The following is a 21,602-nucleotide window of genomic DNA, read 5'->3' as shown; positions in this document are numbered from 1 at the left end:
TAATTTTCATAATTTCCTCTAATTTTCATTATATTGTATCTGTTTGTTCCAACATATTCTAGCCACCAGTGGTCTATGTGACTGATTTCAGCAGCCCAATGATGAAGGTAGCTGGCCAAGAGCTCCTGCAGGATTTCATGTAAATATTAATGGTAACAGCTATCAGAGGGAGAGTTTTTTAATTCCAGGGCTAAAAGGCAGCAAAGCATAATAAAAGGAAAGTGCGTTTGGAATGGAACCCTGAAGATCATTCAAGACAACTTGCTGTTCAAAGCAGTGCTGATTCCTAAGTTAAATTAAGTTTAGAAAAAAACAGGTTTCCCTGAGTCTTGTTCAGTCCAGTTATGAATATCACTGAGGGTGCTTTTTCTACAACCATTCTGCATAACTTGCTTCAGTGATTAAATACTCTCTGAGCAAAGAGTTTTTTTTTCTTTTGTCCTATCAGAATTTCCCTTCCTGAAAGCTGTGGCTGCTGTATCTTGCCATTCATTGTGCACTGCTGGGGCGAGTATGGCTCCATCTCTGGAGTCTCCCTTTAATGTAAGTCTGCAGTAAGCCATCCCTCAGACTTCTTTTCTCCAGGGTAAAGAAATATATTTCATTTGGTCTCAAACTATGTATTGTTTGCTCCACTCTCTAATTATCACAAGGATTAGTTTCAGTTTGCCTTGTATTGTGGGACATAGAAGTCCAGGGAAAAAATCACTTCCTTCAACTTTTTTGTACTCTTGTCATTAACCCAGTATGGTCACATATGAGGTTTCTTGCAAGATTTACCAGATCTTTAGCACCTGACTCATGTTCATCTTGTTGTTTGTCAGGACTCGCAACTCTTTTTTTTTGCAGAATTCATCCAGGATTTGTACAATACCACCAAATTCCATTTAAGGTTGTATTCTTCTTGTCAGTATTATGAATCACTATCAAAAGTCAGAGATGATATATACACAGGTGGGGAAGTTTAGACCACACCAAGAAGTACAGAGTAAAATGGCATGGTGGAGGCACCTACTTCTTCTCAACTATCCCAGCAATCCTACATGTTGCCAGACCAAGAGTTTTTACAGAGTTCAGCTGATACCGTAAGGCTAGCTCATGCTTTTGTTCTTTCTGACTCATTGTTACACATCCCTTGTTATAGCTTTTAGAATTGATGAATTGTCACAATAACAATCACAAAACTACTGCTTCTGTCTCTCCCCTGACCAAGGGGCTCTTTTTAAGTTGCAGACACGGAATGTCTACATGATTCAGCTTTCACTTTAAGGTTCAAATACCCCTAAGTTCAGTCTTCCCACTCTGTCCCTATGACACTAATAATGTCAAGAGCACCTAACAATGATACAGTCCAGGAGTTCTGTGTCAGTATGAGTCAGCTGCTCGGCTCAGGATCCACAGCTGACTCAAGCGCATAGAAGATGATTGATGATGCATACATGAGTATGCTTTTCAGAATAAATAAATAGATTAAAAGTTCTTAATAGGCAATTCAAATGCTTCTTGTAAAACAGATGAAAATGCTGCCAACCAGATAAAAAAAAAAGGCATAAATGATGATGTCAACCCCAGAAATTGTGTGCCTGCCAAACAGTGAAACTGAGAGAAATACAGTTCCTCTTACTGATAGGTCAAAAAGATAGTATTTGTTGTTGTCACTATAAGCTGCTATAAACTTATTCCTCTGCCTTCCATTTTGATACATTTCTTTCCTGTATTTCAGGCATTCTAGTTTCACATGCTGATACTTCTACTGGTTGGTGATTGCACAACATTAATAAGACCAAAGCAGTCTGTATGTATTCACAGAAATCTGAGCGGGATCACATCTGTGTATATTGATTGCTACTCTCTGCCATTTGCATCAGCTCACTGCTTTGAGATGACTATTACATCATTCCTTCTATTCTTTTTCTGACTTTCTCTCATCCCAAGATATGAGTTTTCTATATTAGCTGGAATTGCAGTGCTCACTTCTCATACACATACTGCCTTTGAACACTTATTCTAGGTCTGTTATTTTACTACGATGCTGTAGTGGTTTAGATTTGGCAATTTCGTTTTCCCGGCCAATGCACCAAATAAATGTCATGGTTTTAAAGCAGTAACTAAAAAAATTACTAGAAAACTTACTTATTTCTTGCTGTGAGATATGGATTAGAAGAAGAGCAAAACAGGCTTAAAACTTAAAAGGAATAAAGAAAGTTTGTTAACAAAACTACAAGAATAAGAACACCAGAATAAACCTCCAGAAAACCCTTTTATCCCCCACTACCCACCATTCCCTTGTTCACATGACAACATAGAGACAAAAAAACTTTGGAACTTTGGTGTTTAAAACAGTCCCAATTCCTGCTAGAGACTTTTCATCAGCCTTTGTAGAGAAACAGAAGTCTTCTTCTGCTAATCTATGGAGTTTCTCACAAGAAAACTATTTCTGTTATAGTTTTCCATTTTTCTGATGCCAGCTTCCCAGAAATATGTCATCAGTTCACTCCTCACATTTCACATCACTCTGAGGTGTGTATGGGTTAATGAGTCTAGGGATGTCATTTTTAAGGATGAGTTATTCAAGGGCAAAAGTCTTCTTCATCTGTTTCTGTGAGCTTCTCTGGAAACAGTTTTCTCATTGCCTCTCAAGGCCTCAAATCTTCAACTATTACTTCTCCCCCCTCTGTTCCAGCACCTCACTGTATCACAATTACTCCACCTTTTGCTCAAAATCCACACTTTGAACACTCCATTCCTCCCAATATACTCTGTTGTGAATTAAAGGAGTTTTTTCAGAACACTATTGTCCATCTCCATAGCTTTAACAGAAAAATATTTCAGCTTATAAAGTATCTCCTTATTCTCTCTTCCCCATCTAAAACTTAACTCTTTTCTTCACTGTCTTTGGTGGTTTTATGATGTCTTCTTCATGTTGATTGTCTCTCTCTGTCTCTCTGGAAAAAAGGAGTAATCTGTACGTTTTATCCAGGTAGTAAAAGAATTAAAGTCTTGGAAAAGCTGCAGATGTTCATGGTGTCAGGTTTCAGTTCAGCAGCAGAAGCTACAAACCAAGCCAGGCCAGCCGGCCTGGAGGGGGGGAGGAGGCCAAGACAGAGCCTTGTTACCTCTTCAGAAGCCGGAAACCAAAGAGAGCAAGAGAACTCCGGCTTTACATCTTGAGGGGGTGTTCACAAGTTGATCTCACTTTTCAATGGTCAAAACTGCTGTTAATTCTTAGAAATGACCGATAATTGGTCAGGAGAAAAGACTCCCATCAGCCACCAGCAGCTTCAACTTCCTCAGCTCCCAAAGCTATCTTAAAGGTAAAGGTACCCCATGACGGATGCCATGCATGAAACAGTAAACATGGACCCTGTGCTGTCACACCATGTCTCAGAAAGCATTACCAATCCAAATTGGCTTCTTTCCAGGCAGTCAGAAAAGTCAGTAAGGCACTTTGTTGTCTTGGTTTACCTTGCTCTAAAAAAGACATCTAAAATAATTCAAAAGACTCATGGCCTAGGATTGCTTATTTTTTGTTGTTGACTACAAAATAAGCTTACAATGTCTTGATGTGGATACCTACACAATAAACACATAATTACCTGACATGAAATCTGTCTAGTATCTGTGGCCACTAGTGAATAAGTCTGGAGCATAAAATATTTAAGTAGTCAACATAATTCTTATTTGATGGAAGACATCAATTCCTGAGTGATGTTGAGATTATTTTTTAAAGCAGTTGTTGTGGAAATCTTAAACCTCCACAGTGAAATTCTCAATGGAATGAGATTTTTCTTTCCCACTGGTCATAAAGAAAAGAAATTTTAAGTGTCTGATTTGCTTTTAATCAAAAACTTGCATGTCTGTCTATAGGTGGATGTGGTGGGTTGACCATGGCTGGATGCCAGGTGTCCACCAAGTCATTTTATCACTTTCCTCCACAGCTGGGCAGGGGAGAGAAAATAAGATGTAAAAATTAACAGGTAGAGCTAAGGTAGTTTACTAAAGCAAAAGCAAAAGGTATCACATGTGCAAGCAAAGGAAAAACCCCTAAATATTTTATTCTCTACTTCCTGTGAGCAAACAATGTTCATCCACTTCCCAAGAAACAGGGCTCCAGAAAGTGTAATGGTTGCTCTGGAAGACAATTATTGTAAATAATGAATGTCCTCCCTCCACCCTTCCTCCTCCTTTTCCTTAGCTTTTGTATCTGAGCAGATATCTTTGGTCAGTTTGGGTCAGCTGTTCAAATTGTGTCCCATCCCAAGATTCTGCCCACCCCTGAGCCTACTGATGGGGAGGAGGCATGTTGGGCAGACAGCTGTGATGCTGTGCCAGTGGTACCCAGCAGTAGCCAAAACACCCTTCTAGCTCCCAATGCACAGTACGGCACTGTGAGGGCTGCTGTGGGGAAAATTAGCTTGGTTCCAGCCAGATCTAGTACACTGGACAATGTGGGATTTTAATGCTACATTTGGCATTCGGTGTCAGCATGAGGCAATGGAAAATAATTTTTTCCCAAGGCTATATGAATGCATTTTTTTAACATAAACTCATCCCATCATTACTCAACCATGAGATTACTTTCTTGCAAAGGTGTAGTGTGCTGACAGTAGTGTCTAATTTCAATTTTTATTACCTTCCGGTAGCTTTTAATGAGAATTTAAACTCTTAAATGTCAGATTTTAGGGTATATTTAGATAAGGCTAATGATCTGGTCGGGATTTTTTTTCTGACAAGTATGAAAACTGTGAAGAGCAGCCAGTTAGACTTGTTCCCAGGGGAATTGCTATTGCAGCCAGATCTCTAGTTACTTCAATAGCAAAGAAAGTCCTTTGTGAGCAAATAATTATTGTTGTACTCACTGACAGGACAGCAGAGTAGTTTTGCTGGTGTATCAACTTTACCTATGACAAAAGCTATAATAATGTATGTGCCTTCTCCAAAACCTCAGGCAGGGCATCATCCTGGCTTACTTTAGTTCTATAAGGGGAACAATTAAATAAAAAAGACCTGTGGGGTTAAAGGAATAAGTCTCTGTCTCACACATTGGTGCACATGGGAATTGTGAGTGTCCAGCAGATCTACTTAAAGAAGCAGAGATCAGAGTCACATAGCTGAATGCTTAATAATAAGCCATATTATCTGTGTTTCAGACCTGTCTTGTTAAACAACTGTATCTACTACAGCTTATTAAGGAAGACTATGCCAGTAGCTGTGTTGTCGTGCACATCTTTTTCTGCGCAAATTTGCCTGTGCAAATGATTGTATCTCATTTTACATGTATCAGTCAGATGCTACTCTTTAAGAAGTTTATGAATGCAGTATTTAATGAAGTGTTTCCTCAATCCAGTTTTAGAGACACTGTTTAAGAAGATTCCAGGCATAAAATAAGACATTTGTCTTCATTGTTTGAACAGATATGAAGTCATATTAACATAGACTTGACATTAAAAAAAATAAAAATTATATCCACTCAACAAATTGAGAAAGCTAAAGTGACAAAGGCATTCACATTGCAACTTAAAAGTAGGCCTTTTTTACTTAAAACTACCTTTTTTCAGCAATGTTCTGAAGTGTTTCCTTCCCCTTGGTAATCATAATCTGAAAAGCCTACTTTTAAGTTGCTATGTGAATGCCTTTGTCACTTTAGCTTTCTCAATTTGTATTTTTTGCAGCAACAGTCATTAGGAAGGAAGAAGAAAATTAGTTATTTGACATATTTTATTTCAATGTCCAATGCTCTTTCAGTGTTATTTCATATGCTATTTTGAGGACAGTATTAGCTATGTAGATGCTGCTCTCCCTCTCAGTTTAATTCTGGTGGTTTTATTGAAGAGAAAATAGAACAGGGTTATTTCCTCTGTAGAGGACATGATACGGAGAACACTAAAAATGAGCACATACCCCACCACCACCAGGCCTTTCAAATTGCTACAGAGTTACAGTACATTGCATTTGTTTCTTATCAAATATGTATGTGGTGCTTTTCTAGAAATACATTCTAACCACATTGAAGTTCTGGTTGCATTACAGAGAGAGAAGTAGTATTTTACAGCCTCCACCTACATAGAATTGGACTGTATAGTCTGAAGAAAGCCCATTGGAGTTTATAAATCAAACTTGTGATTTTATATTACTCATGTAAAATACATTATTTTTCAAAAGAAAAGAAAATTTTATTTCTGGATGTAGAAGAGAACACATGTGAAGGTTCCCTGAGAAAACATATCTGCAGCTTTTTTGCAGAACATGACATGGCCATCAGCATGGAGAGATCACAAATTGCTATTTTACAAGCATAATAACCATAACTACATGAAGTACATGATTGCATGCAGTGTGTCCACGAGCAACTCATTTAAATAAGTGAAATTGCAAGAGAAAATAACCAACATAGATAAGACCAGAAAAAGGCCAGTAAATGAAATTTCTATGTTATTGTGACTAGTTTTGGCTTTAATATTTAAATATATTGGGAGTACCTTGGCAAGCTGTCAGGTTCCCACCAGGCCTCCCCTCAACACGACAGAGGGAGAAAGCCCAGAAATTGTATCCCCTGCCTTGTGGGTATTCAGAAGTCATCTGGACACAGATGTGGGCAATTGTCCTAGTAGGCCTTCCTTGACAAGAGTGTTTGGATCAGAGAGTCTATGCTCTATCTGCATTCCTCCTAAAATGTTTACTCTTCATTACAAAACTTGAAGTTCGCTCTTCCCTCCAAAACTGGTGGGATGGTGATGAGAATCAGATGAAAATGCTAAAAAATTCTGCATTGAGATAAGATAATTTTAAAAATTCAAATATAAAAAAAAAACAAAACCAAAATAACAATGAAAACCTAATAATAAAAACAATTATAGCAACCAAGAGGAGAAAAAGTAAGGAATAAAACCCAAGAGAAAAAAATTGCTGGATAATCTAGTTCCTCACCAGCAAGGTCTGGGTTCTCTTTATGCATAAACTCTGAAGTTTAGTGTGAAGTTGACACAGTGGCGTCTATGGTTTAAAGTCTCACATTTTATTTAGTCATGTTATCAAAAGAAAAGGAAGAGAGTAAATGCAGTGTCATTTTCACAAATAGACAAATACTGTCTATACAAACAGATACTGCTCTGAGTGCATTTAACTTTTGTACTAAGCAAAGAAATCAAAACTATAATAAAGAATGGAATTATGTGAACATATGATATGTGGTGAAAGTCAATACAGCTTTTGTAGAATAAAGCCAAAACCTTCAAGTTTTGAGGAGATATTTAGTGATCTCAATGAACTTGTCAATAAGTCTCAAAAAGAGTATAAATCAGCTCCCAAAAAGCCTTTAACAGGCCTTTTTTTTTTTTTTTTTTTTTTTTTTTAATGGAAAAGGCCTGTCACAGTTAAACAGTTTATTGAAAGACTGGAAAAAAATGCAGAGGAAAATGATCAACTCCTGTAGTGGACGGAGGGTAATGATAAGAATCCCAGAGGCGTTTGTATTGTACTTGTGCTGCTCATTGTATTCATGATTTTTCTGGATCTGGTGTGAGAAGTGACTGATAGTGCTGGTTGATGTTGAGTAATTATTAAGGTTACTCAAAAGTGACATAGACTGTGAATATCTCAGTTGTCTAATCATGAGTCTGATTGGAAATTAATTAAATTTAAGAATACAAGAAATATAATGTTCATAAATAAAAGCAGGTGCACAAGGAAAAGTGCAACTCTAACTGATATAGAGATGATATACAGTGATAAAATCAAAATTAGCAACTATCTTACAAGTAACCCATGACCACGGCATTAAATCCTGTAGAAACATCATTCAGCAATGGTCCATGATGTAAATTGTGTCTTAGAATTTAATAGAAGAGGAATGGATATCAAAAACACTTGTATCTCTAATAATCATGGTAGATGTAGAATGTACAAGAAAAGAAGATGGCTAAACAAAGAATGAAGGGCATGACAATGAAGATTATCAAAATAAAATTTTTACTAAGCAGACTATCACAAAACATAAGCACACACTTGTATATAATATATGATATAATCATAAAAAGACAGCTTATGTACAAGAACATTTATTTTAGGCTAGGCATTTTCCCTATAGGAAACGAAAAGATAGAAGGGATAGAATAGATATAGATCAAGTAAATATAGGAAAAAAAACTATAGAGAAAATTTGGTTAACATTTCTTATGTGACAAGATATAGATCACACTTTAATTTCTTTAAAAATTAAAAGAGATAAGGCAAAAACGGAATATCTATTTATCACTATGCATACTTGCATTCTGCATCTCACTGTGGTAGGATGGCTTTTATGACAAAAATAAAAAAGATTCAAGACAATATTATATTAAGTCACTGAAATAATGGGGAACTATTAAAGCACAGCCAAACAGACCCAGCTGCTCAGGGAAGTTCAGAGGAGGCCAGTGCTACCGATTCCTGCAAGGACAGGACAAGTGGCAATTGTCCTGTTTCCCAGATCAAAGTGGTACAGCCAAGGAGGGTTTTTTTTTTATTGAGTGTCCACAGAACAAGAGCCTTTACTTTCAGCAGGAATGGATGTATGTGCTCTTTATTGGCTAATCCTTTTTTTCTGGTTAATAGTGGCTGGGTTTTTTTTTTGCAGAAAGATAAGTGGCTCAGTATCTTCACAAGACAGGAAATTCTGGGGTCTGCCATATGCTAAAGGCAATCATGTAATCCCTACCACTAGTTCATGTTGTATATGAATGCAATAGAGAATAATTCTGTTTTGTTTTCAAGGTGACTTTATCTGTCAAACTGCAGGACTAAATGTAAGAGATGATACAGTAGAGCAGTGATTGGCTAAAATTAGGAACCACAACTGGATGCATTAAGGGAATAGAAGAAACTATATTCCTCACCGCGGCACCATGCCATAAAGAATCCTTTCTGCTAAGGAAATCTTATCTCTACTGTTATTGCACTCACACCAAACCCTAGGGTTTCACTTTGTAAAGCAGAATTATGGAAGGAGAGAAAGAGGTTTTCAGACCATTCATGTTAAGCAGTCAGCATCTTGTGTGCATGTTGTTTAACCATACTTAAGGCGTTGACACTGTTACATCAATTGCATAGAACTCCGTAAAATATAGGGAATGCTGTATCCATATACCAGGTAATTTAATATGTTAGGCTGACATAGAGAGTTGTAGCTTAAATTAAAAAAATGCTCTGATACTTAGCTGTGAGTTTTAAATTTCCTATGATACATTTTAAAATATGGAAAGACAAATTAGAATGAGAAATAATTTCATTGTATAGAATGATTTCTATAAATATCTCAAAAAAAAGAATGCAATCCTACTTTTAAAATAATTGGTCTAAAGAAAGGTAAAGCTGTACAAAGGAAGTTGAGAAGCAAATATGAACATTGCTGAAATATTTAGGTTGGATTACAATTTGCATGCTAGGATCTACAAATAAGCCACATCATTGGAGCAAAGTACTAATGTCAAGAAAGGAATTTAAAAAAAAAAAAAAAGGTAGTGAAGTAAGCAAACCTGACAAAATTAAATTAAAAGATTTCAAGCCAAAAATTATTAAGAAAGATGTAAATTATACACAGAAGGGTAGTTTTGTGGTTGTTTCTTTGCTTTCCCCTAGTTTGTGAAAAATCTTATTCCTATTTTGCATACATAATGGTTGTAGACAGAAGGAAGTTAGGACCTGAAAATGTGATGAATTTTCTTCTGCACACCTTTATTTCTAACCCTGAACAGACACTTGAGACACCAGCAGACCTGATTGTACCACATACCAAGTGTCTGCCCAGGCCTGAATGACACAATGTGACCAATGTTTTAAAGATCTTTCAAAGCCAGAATCAGGGTCTTTCAAGCTTAAGGAAACACTCTTTGATGTGATTAAGACAGTCAGTTTAAACAATCCTGAGTTTTAAAGAAAACTGTGTAAATTCTGTACTATTTTGTACCTGGAAATCTCAAAGACACTTTTGAAGCTCTCTAAAAAGCATTTCTTGCTGAACTCAGTGGAAAAAAACATTGAATTCTAAAATTCTGCAACTCCTCATCAGCTGGAGAGCAAAATAACTTCCTTAGCTTCTGTCTCCCAGTGAAATATTAAAATGCTGAATTGCATTAAGGAAAAGGAAATTGTTTAAAGACTATGTTTCACAGAGGATTAATGCTGTGTGCTGTCAACACAATGAAACTCTCTCATTGACAGAAACACGAGGGAATATATGCTGTAATAAAAAAAAAGTTGTTTTTTGCAAAGAATTTACATCTGTATGCCAAAGATGACTTTCACCCACACTTCATCTCTCTTCCTCTTAACAGGTCACACCGGCCATGAGATCACTTGATTTACAAGACTTCATGCATAAAACTGAATGGAATCCAAATGCTAAGGGGACTCCTGACCAATATTCAGTTGGGTTTTTTTCTCTGAGAAGGCTTTAATGTCACTTGGGTGAGGTAGCACTTTCCTCTTTTTGGGGTTATATTACGGAATCGTAGTATCATATAAAAGACTCAGAGTGGGGCTGAGCACATCAGAAAAGGTAAAGGAGATGGGTGAAGAGCAACACAAGTCTGATTGTACCAGAGTAGTAAAAGAACTCATAGGGGAGTTTACAGCTTCCACACTCTGCTCCCTCTTTATTATTTAAATTAAACAACCTTTATTATTTAAATAACAACAACCTCTTTATTATTTAAATTAAATACCAAACATGTAAATTACAGAAAGAATCTTGAAAGTCTGAACTGGAATCCAGGACTTGTTCATTCTACAGGTTTTCAGACCTTTGCTTGATAAACACTTGAGAGTTCCTCCATATAGTGACACAGTTTCATGGCGATGAAAAATACCTTGCTGTTTAAATACTTTGCATTCTTTATCGGTTCTGGTTTTGTAGCAATGACATATTTCTTGTTCTTTTATCTACTCCCTGGGCTGGAATCACTGCTGTACCTTTCTAAGACTGGAGATTTTAGTAATACAGAAGTTCCATTACCAACAACTGTAATTGGAATTATGCCTCTATCATTTTAATGGTGGTGTTTTTCTTCCCTGATACTCCTGCAAATCAATATTAATGTGAAAATTTAAATCTTCAAAATCTGCACTTAGTCTATTTGAAGTATTAGACGAAGCTTGCAAAGCTGTTCTTTTATTCAGTTCCTCTTCCAGCTTAGTCAACACCATAGAAATGTGTCAGATTTGTGATTTGTTCTAAAAGCTTTTAGCTTTAATAGCTCAGTGTTGTATTTTAAATTATAGTTTTTTGTGAAGAAGTGATCATATATGCTCCTGTCATACATAGGAAATAAATGCACCATTTGAGTGAATGGCAGAATCTTACAGAGACTAAAAGAATGGATGAAAGATGGAAACTACATTTAATAGGCACTTTTGCAGGGGCCTTTCCTCTGCCTTTAATGTCTCTGTTCCTTCTGGGAAGAAAAAAACCCACCCATTTTCTAAAGCCTTTTTCATCTTTCTGCCTTCTTTTTCTACCTTCAGGAAATACATTCATTCTTTAAACATGCAGGTGAGAAAATACTGAAATATATTTCAAAAGCAAATAGTTTACTATTTGAAAGTAATCCTGTCCACAAATTTTCTCTGGACAAGCTATTTTATACGCAGGTAGGACTGTCTTTATTGCATTTACTGATGCAGAGGTTGTCACCACTAATGGTGTGATCAGAATAATATTTCTTTCATTTGAGAAAGATCTTTGGGTTTTTTTGAGGACATTTTTATTGTGTTTATTTAAGGAGTATGACCCATCAATATGTTTGAGTCTTTCTTCCTGGATTAATTTCCCTTTTACGGCCAACTCTTGTAAAGTCTTCACTAATAATTGGGATTTGTTTCCAACATATGAAGGAGCTAAGACATCAAAATGCCTGTAAATTTTCTTGGGTTTGCTAACATGTCCACAAAATTATTTTGTAAGCCAAACCAGCCATGTTCAAACAACTTTGGGTTCCGTGATTCATTCCCCATATGCCTTGGAGGGCATAACCTGTACCTGCCTCCTCAAGACTAGTGTCTCTGGGTGTTTGAGGAAGTGCTCAGAAAAATGGAGATGTTTTAGGGATGCTATTACTGCAGTGTCCTAACTTCTTGCTGATCTCAGTAAGCCAAGGACATGTGAGTTTCTGTGCTGTGTGTTCTGGGAAGTATTTATCAAGAGAAACTCAGGCACATTCATGACACTTCTCTTTCCTCTAATGCCTGGTTTCTAGGGAACACCAAAGGGAGCTAATCCAGGCCATATGAAATCTCCTGCTTATTTTCTTTCACCACACAGTTGCAAGGACTGAATATGATGGAAGATTCCTTGGCTTCCTCTCATTCATGCATAATCTCCTAAATGATGGACATATACAGTGCAGTATGAGACAACCAGGGCATATCTATAGAGAACAAATTTTCCTATTTAATTTGAGGTTTGCCACAGGAAGAATAATCTAGGTCTTCTTTTTATTTCAAATGTTTTTTGAAACAATTTTTGTAGGAATATCAACTAGTACAAATGCTGCTTTTCAAAGAGCATGTTATATTTTCGAAATGTAATTAGAAATCTAAAGTTTACATTTAGAGTATTATCTATTCCTCCCTATCCTATTCACAGCCTGTTTTCTATTAGAATCTGAAGTGCATCATTGCATTTAACTGCTGCTGTTTGTTACAGATAGTGGAGTCTGGAAAGAGTAGTAGTATAGGTAGCAGCTGATAAAGTACATAATTAGCTTACTTCCTGAGATTCAAAGGTTAGTAAACTTGCTTTCTGCTTTCTTGGAGGATGGAAAATATGTTTCACCTTATTTTAGTGGTTCATTAACAGTGCACATCACTTTTTTTTCTCTTTTTTAAAATTTTACTTTATAAATATAACACAAAGTGGTGAGTTTGGTTGGGGTTTTTTTTGGGTTTTTTTGTTTGTTTTTTTTTTTTTGGTACAGGTCATGCAGAACATATTAAAAATTTTTAATGACGGCAAATGAAGCTCTGCTTCCTTCCATGGAAAATGTGCATTAACTTGTCCAGGTAATATTAAAAAATAATGGACACCAACCCTTAGGTTTGTAAAACACTAAATATTTAATAATTCTGTAGGGGGCAGCAGAATCTAAACAAAATTAGTATTAAAGTTGGGAAGCGGGGGGAACAGGAGCACTGAATTGCCTGCTTTTCACTTTATGCTGGGAGGTAGCAATGTACCTGAATTGCTGCAAAATTAGCAACATTGCCTAATTATTATTCTTTAAATTATAAAACACAGGTTGCATGCATTCCTTTTTATCTAATCGCTTATTTTATATACAGAATTATTGAAGCTGAACAAAACCAGTGAGATAAAATTAACACACAAATTGTTTTTTCTTCCCTTTGGCATGAAAAAAATGCAATTTACAAGGAAAATGAAATTATATATAAATATTTATGAAACAAAAAAATTCAACTAACATCAGTGGGGTTTTGTATATGAGTGAGGTAGCAAAAAATAATACCAAGTTAGACTATTTGATTAATTATTAACATTTTCATTGCATCCCAATGGGGAACTTATTCTGGAAAAGGGACACTTTGCTATTTGTTATTGTCCATAATTAATTTTTAAGTGGCAAGCTAGCGTACAAGTCAGAGAAATTTAGTTTTTAATTAACCAATAATAGAGACCAGTTCTACTTTTTCTCTCATGAAAGCAGTGGAATTAAAGGTACAATACAAGGACATGTCCCACTCTCTTTCAGCCAACAGAATATTGTATTGGTAGAAAGAAATAAAGAAAGGAATGAGTATAAATTATCTGCTTTCTTATTCAGTGGGGAGAATCCACTCTGGTCGTTTTCATTTAATGAGCTAGCTTCAATTCTATTTATTCACGTGACTTGAAAACTGTAGAATAAAATATATTTCATTCTTAAAGCATTGGGTCTCTGAAAAAATATTTTGACTGTGTAACTTAAGATAATTAGGTGTAAGAAGAACCTGAAGTTCATATCCTTCTGGTTTAGTCTTAATATGTCACTTAACAGTGGGTTTTTCTGCAAAATAATGTATTAGACTTAAAGTTGAGTTTTATGGGTTTATTTCTGCATTACTGAACTTGGTGAGAGGCTTCTGAAAATCCCAACAGGAAGTTGATAAATGATGGAAATTTAGCACAACTTTAAAACAACAAACAGCAGCAACAACCATGAACTTGTACATGGCTAAATGCCAGCACAGCTACATGGTATTCTACTGACGCTTTAAAGCCTGTGAATTGATGCATTATAAGGGAGATTTCAGCACTGCAACATAGTACAAGCATCACACTTAACTGTAAACTAAACCAAACACGTTAAGCAGTGATCTACCTCTAAAACAGCAAACAGTGCTGAGCATGCAGCAGGAGGCAGCTATAAATGCTTATATCTCAGTTAAAAACCTGACTGCTAAACTGCCTTCTACCACTTACTGCAACATGAAATAATTTAGTTGACGCCCCAAAGCTTTCTTTTTTCTCACACTGCTGAGGTTTGAAAGAAAACATTGAGCTGCCTTGCACTGCAGACATTTTATAGTACAAGGCAGTGACAACAAATTTCAGAGCATTTCTAGAGTTCTTTAGCATAACCATCAAAGCAGATTTTAGTTTCCTTCACCGAAAAGGTAATTTTCCATACAGAAGTGAACTTTGAAAAGAATGAAAAAAATGAAACAATTTCACCCATGGAAAGATAATATTTTTCTCCCTTCATATCTCACATAAGATCAGGGGGATATAGTAAGTGTAGGCTCAGGTGTATCTTCAGGGTGTGTTTGGCATGGACAGAGTGGACTACTGAGTCCCTTGAGCCTACAATAACATATTGAGAAGAGATTGTTCTCATTCCCAAAATGTGGCATTCTGAACTGTCTATCAATTTAGAAAAGTACATTTTACAAGGGTGAATCTGTGTCTTAAAGAAAATTATAATTTTTAAGTATTGCCAAGCATTCCAGTACAGAAAAATCATAATTTTATTTAAATTACTATATTGGTTACCCAGACATGTTTATAAGAAAAAAAAATAATGTTTATTTTAATATGGAGCGTGTTTCTGTTCAGAATTTAAAATCAAGATAAATATCCTTACAGGACAAATGTGACTTTTCTAATTTCTAAAATGATTTATTTTGTATATTTTTTCTCCCAGTAGATCTTTGGAATTGCTGAATGATACTCCATTTCAGAAAAGTTTAAAACTGAGTAGTGTTGCTACTGTTGGCAGTTTTTCTTCTGGACTTAAAAATTTTCTTTCTTTTGTCTGGTATGCAAATCCTGTAGAATTCTGATCTAAGAAAATTAGAAGTTTTGCAGTTGAGAGACTTTAAAGACTGAAAAGGCCAACATTTTCTGCTATGCACACAACTGTGCACACCTTAATATTTTATCTCCTGAGAGAGCACACTCATACTCTAATGTGAAAAAAACACAGTAAATAGTCTTCCACTCACCAGACTTCTTCATCTCCTAATAATCACATACTAAAACTTACACATGGCTTATAGCAGCAAGGCTCACTCTACCTATCTTGGAAAGCCATGGGCAAGAAAGAACTCTACAAACTGGTCACATGAGACACTTTGGGTCTGTTAAAGGGTTTTTTGCTCCACTGTGGGATAGCACTGGTCCAGCCATCAAAATTTCCAAGTTCAGTCTCACCATTCCTTTTAACTCACTACTTTTGACAGGAATGAAAGGACAGATGACTTCACTATCTCTTGTACAACACGATATGATTATGGAATCCACATGGATATCAGAAGCTCTGGACTGTCTGTGTGATTTTGGTAAATCTAAAGCCTAATCACAACTTTTGGGTAATAATCTCACATAAAAGGCAAGGATCCTTGAAGCCCTTACATATGAAAACCGTAGATTGTGCATAATAACTTGTATTACATCGTTTCATCTTTTTACATCACTCACATGTAGTGATAAGACTATTAGGAATCTAGATATTCTATATGCACCAAAAGCATTGAGTAAGATTTCTCAAAAAAAACAGTTTACAGTTTCATTTTGTCATGGCCTGTATTTTGCATATTTTAACACATTTTTTCACAAATTATCTGAATTATACTTCTGAACAATTTTCATTCATACATTTTATGAACAAAAACAATCTTCAAACACAAGATCAGTTATCCTAAATCAAACTTACCTCAATACTCTATTTCCAGTGCTACCTAGTAGTAGAAGAGTGGTAGAAAAACTGGCCTCTTAAAGGGTATGCATTTGTTTATGTGAAGGTTTTCAAATAACTTTTGGTTTAGAAATTGCCTACTAACAGTTCATAGAGTGTAATCAGCCTGACATGATTAGTTATACTCAATATTGCCAGTATACAAAGTTAAAAGACTGCACTTTTCTAAGGGTCATTCCATTTTTTCATGTCTTTGTTGGTTCATATGTTTGCTTAGAAGATTCATATTTCTGTTGTTTAGCAATAAAAGATAAAAAAGTATCTCTATGGGTTTTTTTTCTGAAGCCGGGTATATTCACAAAACAAGGTCTACTGACCTAAAGATCATTAAATATCTTTCTTTTCTTGTGCTCTGCTCCAGGAAGTGAGCCAAACGCTCAGACCTCACCATGTGTCCCTGGTTAGCTGCTCTTGTACATTAAGCTAAGCACATGCATGTCTGTCTGACTGCATCAGGGACAAAGTGCTTAGCTCCAAGCAACTGCTGACATCCTCTATATGCAACACAGCACTGTGGCATGCTGTATTCTGTGGGACTGGACTTCTCCTCAAACTGTCAGAGCAAATAGGCAAGAACAATTCGTTGAAAGTACTTTTCATTGTTCATAGGTACGATCCTGCATTTGATATGTGGTTATACATTATTTTATAAATAATTTTCTTTCTGATATAACACTGAGTGACAAAACCTCTGCGTCCGCAGATAAAACAGACAGTCCAAATAATATGGCAAGCTATTTGGGAAAAGCAAATACAAATGATAAAAATGTACGTAAAATTAACAAAAATAATCTATCTAGTGTTTTCTAAATTCTTATTCATCCATCTTGAGAGCACACAGGAAGTATTATAAAATTTTTCCAGTTCTAAATGGAAATATGTTTTAAAATTAAATCATTATAAAGTTTGTGTGCATAAGGATCTGCAAATGTCAACAATGACACAGGAGAAGGGGTATAGCAGTAGCTTTAGAACAAACTTATGTGAACCTCACTGAAGTATCTTTCTTCCTCTGGAAAAAAATATTATTTGATAAAGTATTCAAATATTATTTCTATGTAATCTGCACTGAAGGTTCTTAGAGTCATAGAAATTCAAGTTTGTAAGACAGGACTGAAAATGAGCCAAGTACATTCATGGGGAACGACATTTCTGTCATTCTATTCTTTTGTCAGCCTTTGAAGTCATATTTTGGAGAAATGTAAATAAATGAAAAAAAATGTTAGGATAGAAGTTGAAGCTCAGGTTGGCTTTCAACTAACTGTACAACCTCAGTTTTTGAACCAGAAAAGATTGGGATTTATAAAACTATCTGCTGGCTTGACTAATTTGGACTTTCTATATGAAGAATTTGGAATATCCTAGTCAGGAGGCAGGAAAGCTTTAATACCTGAAAAGAAAGTTTGTTTTGTTTTGTTCTGTTTTGTTTTGTTTTGTTTTTCTGTTCTCTCATATGCAATTTCATTCAGAGGAGTTAGTACCTCATGCTTCTCTTTCTCCCTCTGCATCTTTCACTTAATCAAAAGGGCTGCAAGGTGATTCTCTACTGTTCCAGTATTCCCTTGCAGGTGTGTTTTTGTACAGGGCTTTTTTTTCTATTTTCATGGTTCTTCTGTCTCCAGGACTAAAATACAGCAAAAGGAACACAAACGAGACACATTGGTTTCATGAGAGCCATATTCAGGTCCCTTAAGAGCTGTAATTTGAGCACTACTGTCTTAGAACATCACTATCTGAGGCCATAAGTTTTCTGCATGCTGTTAGAAGACCAGAGTATGCATTAAACAGTGTTCTGGTTTGTTTTTTCAGTACAGCATTCCAATTCTTGAAATGGAAATGACTGACCTAGAAATAGAAACAGACAGAAACAAAATTGGTTACAGTTATTTAATTATTTTTGAATTTTCAGTTAACGAACTTGTTTTACATCAAGGAAAGGCTTCATTGTTAATTTCTATAATTGCCTGGGGTGGGGGGGGGGGGGGGGGGATCTCCTTTCCAAAGTAGGTATAAAATGCACCAAAGGGAAGAAATTTCTTTTGGTTAACCTGCACATAAAGTGTCAGCACAAGGTTCATTGTGGCAATTTTTTTCCAGATTTACAAAATAATTTACTGCAAAGCAATATCTTGGATTTTTGAAAGCTAGATGTAGCACATCAATTAAGGCTAATGTCCTTTTAAAAATACTGCCTTACTTCCCTGAGAAAAATTAGTATTGTGATTTTGACAGAAGGTTTTGAAAAGAGAAAATTGTTAAGCTGTATTTAACTAAGTGTATTTTGCCTTACTTTAATTTGTATACCTCACAAATGTATACACTACATTAAAATATATATAAAAATAGATCACCTGCTTCTCAAAGAGAAAATCTAATTTAATGATGGGCATAAAATCAGCATCCATCTAGCCTAGTAATGACCAGGTAACAGTAGGTAAGTGACTTTTGGTAGGGAGAAAATCAGAGACATCAGCCTCAGGCTATGTGATAAAAGTGCCCATCTGTGGCTTATGCCAACAAGCCAAGTTAGGAAGTAGCAATTGGAGAAAGTGGTGGCCCTGTAGTGGAACACCTCCCCAGATGCCTGACTCTCTGAGGAGAGCTAAGCTTGGGGTGGAACTGGCACACGGAGAGCTAGCTGCCACCTGGGCCGTATGCCAGGCACAGAGTGACCACCCCCCTTGTGGGTGAGAAGACCATCCTTTCGCCTTCTTCTTCCATAAATATCTGGGTCGATGTCTACCCATTGGCTTGGAACACATGCTGGAGAGGAGAGGATGAGCCCCACCTGCTGAGCACATTTCTGGGCCCTGGGGATGCGTCCTTGAGAGATTCCCCAAGAGAACCCACTCTAGGTGGCAGGCTGGAGGATAGGCAGGCATGATGAGGTTGGAAGGGACCTTTGTAGCTTTGGAGAGGAAAGGGACACTGTAGGAACATGTGTTGTGCCTGGCAAGGACGTGTGTGGTGGGTAGGAGTGAAGAATGGCTGAGAAAGGACATTGCTGGGTATCAGTGGTCAGAGTAACCCCCCAGATGCCTTGGGGACTGGTTTTCACAGTTAGTCCCTCTGTGCCCTACAATGTCCTGTTTCACTTTCAGCCTCAGCCCCAGCATCAGGGCTTTGTGCTTCATGGCAGGCAGAACAGTGATGGGTACTGAGCCTCCCCAAACTCCCTGTTCCAGCAGTGCCATGTGAGGGATCAGGTCCATGGGCAGAGGATGCAAAGAGCCTGTCTGTGCCAGTATAGACTCCTGCCATGGTCTGTAGCCATTTTGTTGGTTTTCTGAATTTCAAAATCTGTCGAAGTAATTTTTTTCTTTTTTAATTGATACTTTAGTAGTTACTTGAATTAAATGTCTCCACACTTCAAGGTCTGTGAGAAAAAAATTAAATACAGTATGTATTTACATATTACAGTATGTATACAATGGTGCTATAATACTATTTCCTTTAATGTTGTGATAATACAAATGTTTTTTGCATTTTTATTTTGTTTTGTTTTTTCTTTTGTTTGGTTTTTCGTGGTGGTGTTTTGCTTTGGTTTTGTTTTTTGTTTGTTTTGTTGGTTCAGGGGAGGTATTTGCTTTTGTTCTGGTGCTGAATCATAAATACTACAAATTCTTTAGTGTCATAGATATGCATAGAGAATGATAGGTTGACATAAAACTAATTCTGAATGGCATAGGCTCCAAACAATGGAATAGAAAGAATGGAAAAAAATTACTAAATTTGAATGGCTACATCCACACTCAAATTACATGAAACATTGATAAATATCAACAGAGCCTCTTGATTTAAAATTCATTTTTTTATTTGCTAACATGAAATATGAAAGAAGAACTTTCAAGCAAATAGAATATACATGTTAGACATGTTTTAATTCTGCTGCATCTTTCCCACTCTCTTGTGGATATTCCACTTATCAGCTCAGTCTTGCTCTATTCAGTTATCATCACTCATAACTTGAGCTGCAAAAGTGCTGCAGAAGTTTTCTTCAAATATTTGTTTCAAATTTTAATTATGATTTCAATTGTAAACTGGGATTACATGAATATTTGATAGTTTCAAGACAAATATTCTCCCAGAGAGTCAAAATTTGGAAGAATTTTATTAACTATTTCTATAAAACACCTTTTAATTTATTACCATGAATATTTACATGATATATCTTCTTTTTTCTTATTTGTGCAACAAGGGATGGAATCTTGAAATGCTTCTCGACATTTCTCACGATTTGTCACCTGCAATTAAAAAAAAAAATAAATTTAATTAATTACTTATCACATTTACTTCCAAAACTCTCATCCACCCATTGATTAATGCTGTTTAAATTTTACTTTAAGGATGATTCTTTAATTGGCTACTCTTTATGGAGTAAAAGGAATGCTAGAAACACCCCTAGTCCACAATTCTGCCAGCCAAGGGAAAAGCCAAGGGGGAATCTGAGGCTGCACAGCTGAGCCCATCCTATTGCTTTTTTCAGAAAGAGCATTTCATGGTCTTGGTTATTTTGGCAGTTGCTTAATGGGTGATAATCTTGCCAAATCCTTTATCTTGAAAAATCTTAATTTGAGGAATGGGACACTGAATAGAGCCAAAGCAATTTCCGATTTCTAACTCTAAGATGGGATTTACTAAAGAGTAATAACGAAACTGTGCTCCTTTTGCATATCTCTTGTGAGAGAGATAAAATTTGCCATGTTTCATCCCTACATGATTGGCCAAAACAGTTTAACATGTAAGAACTCCTAGTGATGCATCTGGAATCAGCTGATTCATGAGGTAACACATTTTTAATAGTTAAGTACCATTAAAATGAAACAAATATTCAATAATCCCTGTCATATTCAATTTGCTTTTCATTAAAAATATTATATTGACTGGATAACTGGTGCCATGCAAAATGGAAAGATTGCATTTTTTGATGAAAAGTTCAAAATACTTTTATTTATGTCCATCAAAAGATTGTTTAGCATATGACATTGCTACATTCCATAATAAATAAATAAAAAAATCAATCAGTCTCTCTACTCTTTAAATGCATTTTTTTCATTATAATATTTTTTCTCAGTGTGAAGTAATATCTGGAGATTTCAATTCACTCTTTCCAAGTGAAATGTATTTGAGGATGGTATCTGACACAGACACATCAGGCTTGAATATTTATTTTACACTCAGCTGCACTCCCTCTATCTTTCAGAATGAAAAAAAAAAAAAAAAATGGAGTTGCAGCTGTTACAGCTTGTAAATAAATTGTGTGGTGTGAACGGTGATTCACCTAGTGCACCTCCTATTGCCAAAGGAACAGTTCATTGTACTACCACAAATAGATCAACCATTTCTGGAGAGGATATAAGTTCTACTAAATGCGTG

This window comes from Poecile atricapillus, chromosome 3 (assembly GCF_030490865.1).
Source record: "Poecile atricapillus isolate bPoeAtr1 chromosome 3, bPoeAtr1.hap1, whole genome shotgun sequence".
NCBI lineage: Eukaryota > Metazoa > Chordata > Aves > Passeriformes > Paridae > Poecile > Poecile atricapillus.
The sequence above is the reverse complement of the archived record's forward strand: the minus strand, read 5'-3'. Positions refer to the sequence as shown.